The following is a 13304-nucleotide window of genomic DNA, read 5'->3' on the forward strand; positions in this document are numbered from 1 at the left end:
CCACACAACACAGTAGGTGATGTAGTGAGGCAGTAACTGTTATGGTGTGGTGAGGCTGGGTGGTGTATGGTGTGGTGACGCAGAGAGAGGTGTAGTGTAGAGTTATGACAGTGAGTGGTATGGTGTGGTGTGGTGTGGGCGATTGCGAGGCAGTGAATGGTGTGAAATGGGTAGTAGGGAGGCAATGAGTGGTATGGTGAAAGGTAAGGTATGGGTGCTGGTGAGGACGTCAGTGATGTGGTGAGGAGAGGCAGTGTGGTGTGTGGGTGGTAGTAAGGCAGTGTGGTGTGTGGGTGGTAGTAAGGCAGTGAGTGGTGTGGTGTGGCTACTGCGGGATATATCAGAGTACTCCTAATTATCGTCATCCTTACAGTTTCAGGTTTTTTTTTTTTTCCCCAGACGTAAAAGTGTAAATAAGGAACTGTAAATGAAGAACAGTAGTGTATGATTTGAGATGTAAAGCGGAATAACTTTACCAACTTCATTTCCATAGTCTGTAACCTACCAGTCATTTAACCGCAATATTGGAATAACTTAGGATGCTCTCAGGGCTTCTAATCAAACGTAGCCATGAGCTTAGTAAGGAATCGAAGATGTAAACCAGTGACGCAGACAGCTGCCAGCCCGCCACCAGGCAGTGAACACCTGGAAAGCGCTGCGACACAACTGGATCTCGTGGTGTGATTATATTAGAACTGTTACTTATCAAACCCAAGCCCTGGAAACACTGCTCCCTATCGATACACGCCTTGCTGTCTAAGGTGAAGTACCCTCTTATCCCTCATTACTAACCAGTAGCCTAGATTTTTTTTTTTTTTTTTTTTTTTTTTGGGGGGGGGTTACATTAATTATACGTTAGCGTTAAACACGACTTAAATAATATCGAAGTATTAGCACATTCTTAATCACATGACAAAGGTTTACTACTGCTGTGATGCTGTTTCGGCAAGGTAAATCCTGTAACTGTATCAAAGTAAACACGTGTCTCATGGCTTTGGTTTGGTAACACTGTCGAAAAGGCAGTGACACTGATGGTGAATATACGACAAATATTCGTTTAAAGTGCTCCGAACTAGCATACAATATTAGCCGGTGTTTTAACAGGCGCGTGCGTGAATTTCGCCAGCAACGAGACGGTCAGGGAGGTTGTGACGAATTTTCCAGAGCCAGTCAGTTGTGTGTCTGGGTGGCGGTGATACACTAAGCGCTGTGGTGTGAATGATGGTGATACATTGAGTGGTGTAATGTGGGTGATGGTGATGCACTGACTGGTGTGGTGTGGATGGTGGTGATGCACTAAGTGGTGTGGTGTACGTGGTGGTGACGCAATGACTGTTGTGATGTGCGATGTAGTGTGGGTGGTGGTGATGCACCGAGTGTTGTGGTGTGTGGTGTGATGTGGGTGGTGAAGCAGTGAGTGGTGTGTGAGGGAGTGCGAGGTGTAATGCAGGGTTTGGTGGGGCAGTGCGAGGTGTACTGTACGGTATGGTGAGACAGTGGAGTGAGTGGCGTAACGATGGTGATAATGATGGTTAATCCCTTCATTATGAGGTTAATGGGGACTTCCGTAAGGTCAACTAAATCTTTTAACGACAGCATGAACAAATTTAAACTGAAGTCAGCAAACTATACTTTATTCACCTTAACCTGGATCAGACTTTCGTCCTTCTCAGTGTAAATTACGTACAGTATGTTGCTCCTTGACTCTGCCTCCGATTCCATTGCATTTATTCCCACGCAGTGCCACATTTCAAAGTTAATTTATGCTTACAACTCAGCATTCAACATGGAGACGGCAATTTTACGCCAAGTTAAAGCGAAATGGGTATAAGTAAATTACTGGCGATTACTTGCAGCCTCATCGCTACGAGGGGCTTTCTAAATATGAATAAAACATGACGATAACAGGTGTATAAAAAAAGCCACAATCATAATGAAGAGGTTAAGTCCGATTACCTATAGCTGGTGTGTAAGGTCTGTGTGGTCTGGGTAATTTTTTTGTAACTCCTTCCCTCGTCTCCCACACATTATGTAATTGGGATGAGTTTTCTTTTGTCATCGAGTATTTGGGACGGGAAGGAGAGGAAGGGGAGCAGGAGGGGGGTGGAAGAAGCGTGTATGCGATAGGGTAGGGGAGGTAAGGGAAAGGGGAGAGGGGGGGGGAAGGGGAGAGTGGAAGAGAAAGGGGAATCAGAGACAGGGAGTGTGGGAGCAGGGCCACAGAATAGCGAAGAGACAGAGAAAGGGATGGTTGAGAGAGACAGACAGAGAGAGCTGGACCTGCTAACCATGGGAACATTTTAAGAGCACTGACTTTCACTCCCTGAGCTGGTATTTTGGGAAAGTTTAGGTAAGACTTTTTCTACTGTTCCTGTCACTTCCATGGTATTTTCTCTTTCATCTTACTTTTTGGTGTTTTCTGATTTTCGTGTTTTCCTATTTTTCAACGCTTGCACTGTTCCGGGCATTTTCTGTTTTTCTCCATGTTTTCTTTTGTCTATAGTCATTTGATTTTTTCTTGTTTTCCTCACTTCCCTTCATTTTACTGGCGTTCTTTCGTTCCTCTTTCTGTTTTAATTCCCTTGCTTCTAAAAATTTTCTGCACATCTTCTGCTTTCTTTCGTTTTCATACCTTTTCTATTCCAGTAATTCCTCTGCCAATACATTCTTTAGTCGTCTTTTTTTTTTTTCCCCCGAATACTTGCGAAACACATAAACACACTAACAAAAAATCGACTATCTCCGATTCTCTTCATTTCACTGCTGGAGTGGTGTTAGTATCGTGAAGCACAAAATCGTGTACCTATTTCCATCATTACTGGCAATTTGGACAGCGGTGTATGACAGGTAGGTATGGTACGTGGATTGGTAAGTAGGTAGGTTGGTAAATAGGAAGAAAGGTGGATGGATGGACTGCTAGGTGGGTACGTAGAAAGGTGGACTGGTAGACAGGCTAGCTGATGGTACACACACACACACACACACACACACACACACACACACACACACACAGTGGTAGGTACGTAGGATGATCAAGTAAACAAAATCTGAGATGGGTAGGTAAGTGGGTAGGTAGGTAGGCGGGTAGGTGGGTGGGTGGGAAGACTGATGCACACTAAATTGGAAAGTCTGATAAGATAAAATGTGGAATGTAAACACCTGACGACAACAAAATGAGAAGAAATTTGATACTGGACCGGACGATAAACGTGTAGATTTAGAGACTGACAGAATCTGACAAGCTGGATAGTCTGACAGCTTGATACAGATAAGGACTGATACCGTATACCAGGACTGCAAAAGTGTTAGCTTAGTCTGACATATGAACCCTGACAGATACGAATTCCGACAGAATTTGACAGGCTGAAAGATGAACTTGAAAGACTGCTCTATGAACATGATAAATAACCTGTGATAGATTAGTTTAGGCAGATGAATTTAGGTGGGCTGATAGTAAACTTTGACAGATTGACAGATAAACTCCGGCCAACTGAAAGATGAACCAAATAAGGTCCTCTGATAGATGAACTTTGTTGATGGACGAACTCAGTCAGACAGGAATAACTCAGCTAGACCGGAAGACGAACTCTGACAGACTGGAAGATGAACTCTGACAGACAGACGAACTCAGACTGGCAGATGAACTCTGATAAACTGATAGATGAACTTTAATAAAATGATAATGAAATTATACATGAACTCTGATATCGGGTGATCAGTGAACGTTATTAAACTTCAACTAATAAATTCTAGTACTGATATGCTGCAGTTCGATGACATCTTTCTGTACAAAGTAGTACAAGAGAAACCAAACAGCAACAGATCCATCGGGACTTTCTATATTTTATTTTTTTTCCCAGATGCGATTTATTCTGGCTATCATTCCCTCCTGATACGTAATTCGCTCCAATATTATCGTACTCCATTAAGTAAAGTAAAAAGAGACATTAGTCTGCTGTATCCAGAAATAAATCAGTTAGGAAGCGGCGCTAGGGAACCGTCTTAATCGACGAAAATACGCTTTCGAGTAGAAGACGAGGTAGACAAGTAGAATGGCTCCCCCATCCCCACCCACAGAACCCTATATTTTCACTCAATTATACATCGTTCTTCAAAACTGATCATACTACATAGATATCCTTCCTCTTTAGTAACTGTTCCAATCCGATTTTTCTGTTAAAATATGTCAACCCCTGGGGGGACTCGAACCCCCAATCCCTGGCTTAGGAGGCCAATGCCTTATCCATTAGGCCACAGGGGCGATTGACGACTCTCTTCTGATACCGGACGATTTTATTCAGCCTGGATGGGTCCCACGGTAGTCTAGGTGCTAATGAACCTGATAGTTTCATCCTTCCAATTCGAAAAGTATGACCCTTCACCCTTCCAACTCCAAAAGTGTGACCTATCAAGTCGGACCGAAGTTCAACAAAAACTATAAACATAAGTCGCGACCGGTGATGTCATTTTCAGACCGACTACGAGGTCATTTACATAACATCTTCAATCCAATGAAGTATTTTTTGCTAATTCTTGCTGCCACCAGACGGTTTCCACTTCATTAAGGAAGGACCCCCAGTAATAGTAGAATTTTAAGGCCCCCGTCAATCCCTTCACTACTCAAAATCGAAATCTCCAAACTTAAATAATAATAATAATATGGAAACAGTGAGGAAACAACATTCGGAGTGTACTGAAGGACTGACTGTCTTCAATCTCATGACCTTCTCTCTCTCTCTCTCTCTCTCTCTCCTTGATAAGCTCATACCCACCCTCGTTTCCTCAACTACTTATACCTTCCTCATACCTACCCTCATTTCCACATATCACGTTCCTCATCTTCACTCATACTCCCACAATCAGCATTTCATCAGTCACTCATACCTTCTGTTCACCTCCAAGTTCATTTGTTCATCACGTGGTCCCCCATCTTCACTCACACTCACATTCACCCTCATTCACTTATACTCTGGTCCTCAGCAACTCATACCCCTCACTCATTTCCGCATCATTACTCACCCCCTCACATTCACCCTTCTCCCACCCCATTCATCCTCACTCTTCATTCATAGAGCAACACGTGGGCCCTGTAGCGATGGTAGTACACACGTTTGTTTACAGTTGGTGTCACGTGGCTTTACTGCATCATTCCACCACCACACTCATACTTCCACACTCACCCTAATATGCTCACTCTCACCATTTACTCTAATATTGACTCACTCTCAATCACCCACTGATGGACTCTTCTCTCACCTCATTCATCCTTACTATCCTCGTGATTCAGAAAAAAGTGAGCACTATTGCGAGGATGCGGGGGTGGGATTCACGAAGATATATATATACGTGTACGATGAACTTCCTCTCGCAACTCGCCTTTTGATTTGAAGGAAGAACACGGGGACATGGGACGTTTCTGCCACTCCTCCTTCCTCGTCTCACCTGCAAAATAGAAAGCAGTCATGATAAATTTCCCTCCCATAACCAAAATTTAGTGTTATAAAAATTCATCCTCCGCTCCTACAAACAGAAAATGGACGACATATTGTAAAAGTCCACGGAATTTACACGCCAACTATCGTGAAGGAAAAGTTACCACACACACACACACACACACACACACACACACACACACACACACACACACACACACAGCATTATATGACCACTAACTGTCTAAGCTAACATCACAAACCTTCAAAATCTAAGCAAATCTCACTAAACCAAGCAAAATTAACGTAACCTATTGCATATGAAGTTATCAACATGATCTAATAAACACCTATGTATAACTGCTGATGATACGAGGCGTTGATGATGATGATGATGACGACACTAATGAAAAACTCTGATGATGATAAAGATATGGCAGTCGAAAGAGAAAAAAGAAACAGATTAGGGATTAAAGAGAGAGAGAGAGAGAGAGAGAGAGAGAGATGGAAGATGGTGAGAGATAGCGAAAGGGGAGTAAAGAATAGGCTTTGGGAGGAGAAAGAAAGGGGTGAAACAGGAGGAAGGAGGAAAGGGGAGGGGGAACGGAGGGAGGAGGGAAGTGGAGGAGATGAAAGAAACATTTAATCCTATTATTTTCCTATCTCCAATCTTACCCCATCTCTCTCTCTCACTCTCATAATTAAAACTCTTTCATTCGTCTTTTTATTAATATCAGAACCAGATTGAAATGTCTGTGTAATCTGTATCTATGTAACACTAACATCCTCTCTCTCTCTCTCTCTCTCTCACCCCCTCTCCCAATTCCCGCGGCATTACACTCACCAAACAAGCTATTATTTTACGTATTAAAAGACCCAATTCATTATTCTCAGTATTATCTTGGTCAACATGTCTTATTTATTTATCATATTGGCACTATTTTCTTTATGCACTCAAAATGCCAAGGTTTTTATCGATCTTTCTATATATATATTCTTGGACGTCCACGCTCCTTGCCCTCCGTGTTATCAAAATCATATCTCTTATATTTAGAGACTGTTTGTGTTTAGAGGATTTTCTTGCATATTAATCTGCCATACCGAATACCTGCATGCAATAATTTACTTTCGTGTAGCAGATAAAATTACAACTACCATATTGTTATTATTCGTGATCAGGTTTTTCTTCTCTAGTATATTTTCAATTTATATACTAAATAACTGACAATACAGGGTGCCATCCAGAGTTATACCTAAATTTCACTAGTCATAATTTATAGAAGGGGAAAAAAAATGTGCGGCCATTACATTCCCTAAAAACTACCTCTCTCACTCCCACTGTCCGAACTACTATCTTCACAAGCAAAGCAGGGCAGTGAGGAAACCGACTGCTGTTTGTAAGGCAGAGAGATCAGACCCGAATGAGTCAGACTACAGCCAGCTTTTACTATAGTCAGCAGAGTGGCGCAGTGGAAGCGTGCTGGGCCCATAACCCAGAGGTCCGTAGATCGAAACTACGCTCTGCTACAAGTTGACTTTTTTGTTTATCTTTTCCCAACTTTTAAGCATGAATTAAATACCAAAATAGATCAAAAAGGTGTTATGGCGAAATAGATAAAAAAAGGGTGTTATCCTGAAATGGGTTGGTGAGAAAGGTCATGTTAGATAAGAGCACATACGGTTGTGTTTTGCTAGGTTTTGTCATTTGGCGTTAGCTGAGTGGGGTTTGTTTAGGCTGGGTTAAATTGGACTTGGTTTGGCTGGGCTAGATTAGGTCGTCAGAACAGGATATGATTAAGTTAAGAAGGAAAGGAGAGAGGAAGGAGAAATCGAGGAGACGGTAGGAAACGGAGAGAGAGAGAGAGAGAGAGAGAGAGAGAGAGAGATGAGAAAAGGAAGAGAGGATAACGATCACACGATGGTAAACTGACCCTTTCTTTCACTCCCCCTTCTATCACATCCCCCTTTCTTCCCCCCTCCCTTCCCACCTCACTCACTCACCTCTCACCCCTCTCACCTTACTCCACCCCACACTTCACCTCACCCCTCTCAATTTATTTCACTCCACCCCGAGGACGTCATTTATTCTCCCTACTACCAGACGATTTTTTTCAGCTTTGGAGAGCACCCTAGTCGTGAAGAGGTTAAGTCTATATCTATAATCAATACCTCAGGTTCAATAAGTTTTCCTGTACCAAAATAAAACTTGTCTGGTGAAGGAAAATAATGAAATAAAACTGGACATATAATAGCAGAAGAGATTAATGGTTAAATGAACATGAACTTCTTTTTTTTTACTACTTTCCACCATTCCTATGAAATTTCCTTCAGTTATTACAAGTTTTTTTTTTTTTTTTGACCCCCACAACCTACGTCATCTTCATATCAATTCCCTCCACCACAGGACGATTTTATTCAGCTCAGGAGACCCCCTTGGTAGTAGAGGGGTTGACGAGGGCAGTATCTAAGTCCCCCAGTTCACGAAGTCGAAAATGAATGAAATCGTCTGGAGGCAGCAAGAATTAAGTATGTGAGCCACTGCCTAAAGGGGTCAAAATATTCCCTTATGCCTTCTCATCAGAGGGTTTGGAGGGTGGGGGAGAGCCTTTGTTGTCATATCCTCATTTACTTTTCCGAACTAACTTTTTCTACTAATATTACTCATTTTACTCAGCCTAAAATTGCCATCTCTCCATCTTCAGTGCTGAGTTGTAACAATCGATTAGCACAATAATAATAATCTCGTCATGAACAGAGGTGCTACGGAAAGGATGTCGGGCCGTAGCACTGTTCGCTCTTGCCACTTAGTTTCGTGATATAAGCGAGAAAAAGATGAAAGTCTGAGCCAAGTTTGTATGAAAGAATTACAGGACTAAGGCTTCACCATCTCGCTGGATTCGTAAGGTCCGTGTGGTCTGTGTGTATGGATTTTAATGCATCTCAGTATCATTTGTCAATGGCCACCCCTTACGGGATTAAGGCGTCTGACAGTAGATAGATAGATTGATAGACCGTCATGCATGCTTTTCTTACTGTTGCATATTCCCCCTCTCTCTCTCTCTCTCTCTCTCTCTCTCTCTCTCTCCACTACGCCACGCTTTGTCGATCCTCCAGAAGAAAATGAATCAGCAGTTTTATTATTCATCTCTCCTCCCTTCATCCCTCCCTCTCTCCTCCCTTTATTATTTCTCCCTCCACTCTTTCCTTTATCCTTTCCTCCCCCCTCCCTTTATTCCTCCATCCCCCGTTCCTAAATTTCTCCTTCCTCCCTTTACCCTTCCCTATCCCCTCCCTTACCTCCCTCCTCCCTTTATCTTTTTCCCTTCATCTCTATTCTTTGTTCCTCCCTCTATTCTTTGTTATCTCTCCCTCCTCATTTCATCCATTTATCCTTTCACTCCTTTGTTATTATCTCCAATCTTCATCCTCTCCCTCCCCCCTCCCTCTCCCTCTTCCTCTTCCTTGACTCACATTTTTGGCCCATTCTTCCTTCTTGTTCATCTTCTCTCTTCCTGTTATCCTCTCACAGCATCCTTGTCCCTCTCTCTTCCTCCCATCCTCCCCGTCTACCCCTCCTATCATCCTTTCCCCTGCCCTTCCCCTCATATCTTCCCGACTTCCCTCTCATCGGTCATCTTCTCCCTACCCCTACCCTTCCTTCCTCTTATATCTCTCTACTTCTCCACCTCCTCCCACCTCTCATCTTTACATTCTCCAGGTCCCATCTTCCTCTTCCCATCCTCTTTCCTCTCCCCTCATCCTCCCCCTCCACACAATCTCATCTTCACTCTCACACCTATCACCCTCTCTCACCCCTCTCCCACCTTCATCACCTCTCTCACTCGTCACGTCTCTTCTTCACCCACACCACTTGCCCCATCTTCCTCTTTTTATTTCTTATGTTTTCTTCTTTTGTTCTCTCTCTCTCTCTCTCTCTCTCTCTCTCTCTCTCTCTCTCTCTCATATTACCCTCCAATCCTATTTCTTTTCTTCCCAATTCTCATATTTTCTTTCTCATCTTTTCCCCTTTTTCTTTCTACTCACCTCCATTCTTCCCCTCCCTTCTCATTCACTGCATTTTTCTTACCATCCATTTTTTTCTTCTCCCTCCCTCTTTCTCCCTTTTTTTGCTCCGCCTCAAGTCTTCCTCCAACATTACTGACCTTATTTCTTCCCCCTCCCCACTCCTCCCCTCCCCTCCCCTCCGCTGTTTTTTGTCCGTTCGCTTCTCTCTCTCTCTTCCCATCTTCCTTCCATCTCCTCCCCTCCTCCCTCCATTCTCTCCTTTTCTTTCTCCTATCCACTCTCTCCTTCTTAATCCTCCCTACATTCCCTCCTTTCTCTCCCCTCCCTTTTCCTCCCCTCCCTAACCACACCCACACAGTCAACATGAGAGGGGAGGGTGGGGGAGGGGAGGTCACGGTAGTCATTGCACTAACTAATTTCTCTCCCTTTTACTTTCCCTTTCTCTCCCTTCCTTCCCTCTCCTCCCGTCTTTCCTTCCCTGCTTCCCCTCCCACCCCCCAATCTTCTCCCTACTCCCGTATTTCTCTTCCTTCTCTTCCCATTACTTCTTCCAATCTCTCTCTCTCTCTCTCTCTCTCTCTCTCTTTCACGGGGGTAGGTGAGTGGAGATAGATGAACAGATAAGAGGTAAGAATAGAGAAAGCAGAAGGGAAAGCGTACGCAGATAGGTAGATAAGAATGAAATGAGAAGGCAGATAGAACGATAAGCCAGACTTTCTCTTACCGTATCCCTAATTTACTTTGATCTCATGTGACAACCTACCCTAATCCATCTAATCCTCACCTAAAATACCTAGGCTAATCCATCTTAACCCCACCTAATATACCTGGACTTAAGCTAATTAATCCATCCCTACCTTACCCACCTAAATCCGGCCAACCTTATATTACCTTACATTACCTTGCCTGATATAATTAAATCTGACCTAACCTAATCCAACCCCTCTCCACCTGACTGTCGTGAGAGAGAGAGAGAGAGAGAGAGAGAGAGAATCTTCCCAAAATCTGACGAATATACAGCGGAAAAATCGAACCATTTGAAACACTCACTAGCAGGCTTTTCATTGTATTTCGCCAGGTGTTAATTTTCTTGGGACGAAATTAGAAAGATACTTGTGTTTTTGATTGTACAACGGCATGAACTGGTATAAGGTGTATAAAACTTTCACATTTTCTCACACGGGATAAAAATAAACCAGAGGAAGCAATTCTGAAAACACAAACGACATACAAGGCAAGAACATCATCCCGACCCTGCATCTCAAGTCGGTATGCACAAGTGGTTTATTAATGTACATATTACCTTTATTTATAGTTCTATTTATTTAGTCTTTACTTATTTATTTACTTCATATATTTATTAACTTCTCCAGGGTACATGATAGCACTTGACCACACTGGAAAAGTTCTGTTGCCCAAGAGAGGTGACAGATTAAATTCCCATGGCCATCGTTATAATTCACAAATTCTACGGTTTTTAAACAACATATTTCACGGCGTGTGTGTGTGTGTGTGTGTGTGTGTGTGTGTGTGTGTGTGTGTGTGTGTGTGTGTGTGTGTGTGTGTGTGTGTGTGTGTGTGTGTGTGTGTTTACCGGTATGATCCTGTGCACATGGAAAGACGATACATCTGCTATATATCAGTAAATACCTAGGCAATTCTTTTGCTTATAAGAGTTTCTCCTTACAATAATACCGCGTTATTCACCCTCTTAATTATCGTTCTCTCTCTCTCTCTCTACCTGTCCTTTTCCTCTCCCTTCCTCTCCCCTCCCCTTCTTTCCCACCTCCCCCTCCCCACCACCTGGCACGGTCATTAGTGCAGGTGATTAAGTGTAAAGTGGTTTGTTAGGCGCACAATGGTGGCGTGTGAGGGAAGGGGAGGGGGGAGGGGAAGGGAGGGGGAGAATGAGGAAAGGAAAGAGCACGTGAGGTGAGGGGGTGGTGTGAGAGGCAGGGAAAGGAAGCAAAGAAGGAGGAGGGGAAAGAAGAGTAAGCTACAGAGGAGTCCAAAGGAAAGCAAAGAGTTACACACATACAAACGAAAGCAAACAGTAACACACATATTGGTCCCTTCGTGGTGTTGTTATGGCGTAGATTTAAAGCAACAATTTTAAGCGTCAACGACAAGGATACCAAAACAGCCGAACTCGACCGGAAGTGTGAGAAAGACTACCAAGCACCATGGAAATTTTATAGGAAAGTAAAAGTGCGTGCTTATGGGAATGGGAGAAAAAGGTTACCAGTGGTGAGGGAGAGGAAGGGAAGGGAAAGGAAGGGAATGTGATGGTAAGGGAAGGAAGGGTATGTAGGAAAGGGGCCGAGCAGGGAAGGAAGGGGCATGAGAAACAAGGGTGGTAAAAGGATGGCGGAAAAAAGGGATGGAAGAAAAAAAGGGGGGAGGGGAAGGAGGGAGAAGAAAAGGAAAGGGGGCTGGAAGGGGAAGAGAGGATGGATGGGGGGGAAAAGGGAACGAGGGATGAAAGGGAAAGAAAATGTAAAGAAGAGAAAGAGAAAGGAGGTAAAAAGGGGGAATATCAAGAGAAGAAGATACAAGAAGGATGAGATAGGCCGGGAAATGGGGGAAAAGAGGCAGGAAAAGGAGAGAGAGAAATGGGGGGAGAGGAAGAAGAGAAAAGGAGGGGAAAGGAGGGAATTAGACAGTAAACTGAAGGGAAAGAAAGGAAGGAAGAGAAGCATGGGAGAGTAAGGATGAGTGAGGAAAGAAAAGAGTGGAAGTAAGTAAAGAAGCAGGAAGGAAGGGAGAGTGGAAGGAAGGCAACCCGAAAAGGAAATGGAAAGAGGAATGAGACAGGAAGGAAAGAAGGGGGAACAGAAGGAAAACAGAAAGGTGGGGAAAGAAAGTAAAAAGGAGGAAAAAAGTGGGAAAGAAAGGGGAGAGGAGGGAAGAAGAGGAATGAAAGGGAAGAGGAGGAAGAGAGGGGAAAGAGGGGAGAATAATGGGAAATATGGGAATGGCAGAATACAGCCTCTCTCTCTCTCTCTCTCTCTCTCTCTCAAAATTGGCTCACATCTTACTTCTGTGTTAAAATCACTACTCCCTCTACCTCCTCTTTCCTTCCCCTTCCTCAATTCCCCCCCCCCCTCTCTCTCTCTCTCTCTCTCTCTTCGCTTCTTCACTATCATTTCTTATCACCTCACCTTCCCAGTTTCCCCTCCTCCTCCTTCCCTTCCTTATTCTTCCGTCTTCCTCCCTCTCCTCTTTCCTCATTTCTTCCCTCCTTTCTTTCCATTCCTTTCTACATTTATCATTCATTTAGTTTTCTTCGTCCCTCCATTTTCCTAACCTTTTAACCTTTTTTTTTTCACATTTTCCTTCTCTCTTGCTCTCAGTTTTCATTCTCTCCCACTTCCTTCTTCCCTGTTTTCCCTTTTCCTCCTCTCTTCTTCCCTGTCTCTTATCTTTAAGCCTATTACATCCTTCCCCCATTTTCATCATCAATCTTCTTTCCTCTTCTCCATCCTTTTCTCTCCCTTTCCTTCCTTTCCACATTCCCCTTTTCCACATCCTTTCGTTTCTCCTCCTCTGTCCGCCTCTCATCCTTTTTTCCTTTCTCCTCCACTTCTTCCATCCCTTCCTGCTTTGCCAATCTTCTCTCCTTCTCAGTATCATTCTTATCCTTCTTTCCTTTCCCCTCCAGTTCCTCTATCCCTTCTTGCTTTCCCAACCTTCACTCCTCCTCCATCTGCTTCTTGTCTCTCTTCACCTTTTCCTCCACTTCCTCCATCCCTTCTTGCTTTGCCTGCCTTCTCTCCTCCTCCATCCGCCTCTTATCCTTCCTCCTCTCCTCCACTTCCTCCATCCCTTCCTGCTTTGCCAACCTTC

At 43.7% G+C, this 13304-nt stretch overlaps 2 non-coding genes across 2 annotated transcripts; one reads left to right on the forward strand and one right to left on the reverse strand.

The window, feature by feature from the left end:
• Positions 1-4188: 4188 nt before the first annotated feature.
• Positions 4189-4261, reverse strand: TRNAR-CCU (transfer RNA arginine (anticodon CCU)). The gene has a single exon. It is a non-coding gene; the product is annotated as a tRNA-Arg (tRNA).
• Positions 4262-6887: 2626 nt separating this feature from the next.
• Positions 6888-6959, forward strand: TRNAM-CAU (transfer RNA methionine (anticodon CAU)). Its single transcript has one exon. It is a non-coding gene; the product is annotated as a tRNA-Met (tRNA).
• The last annotated feature ends 6345 nt before the right edge of the window (positions 6960-13304 follow it).

This window comes from Coenobita brevimanus, chromosome 72 (assembly GCF_032717465.1).
Source record: "Coenobita brevimanus isolate Jiangsu-jjx chromosome 72, ASM3271746v2, whole genome shotgun sequence".
Classification (NCBI taxonomy): Eukaryota; Metazoa; Arthropoda; class Malacostraca; order Decapoda; family Coenobitidae; genus Coenobita; species Coenobita brevimanus.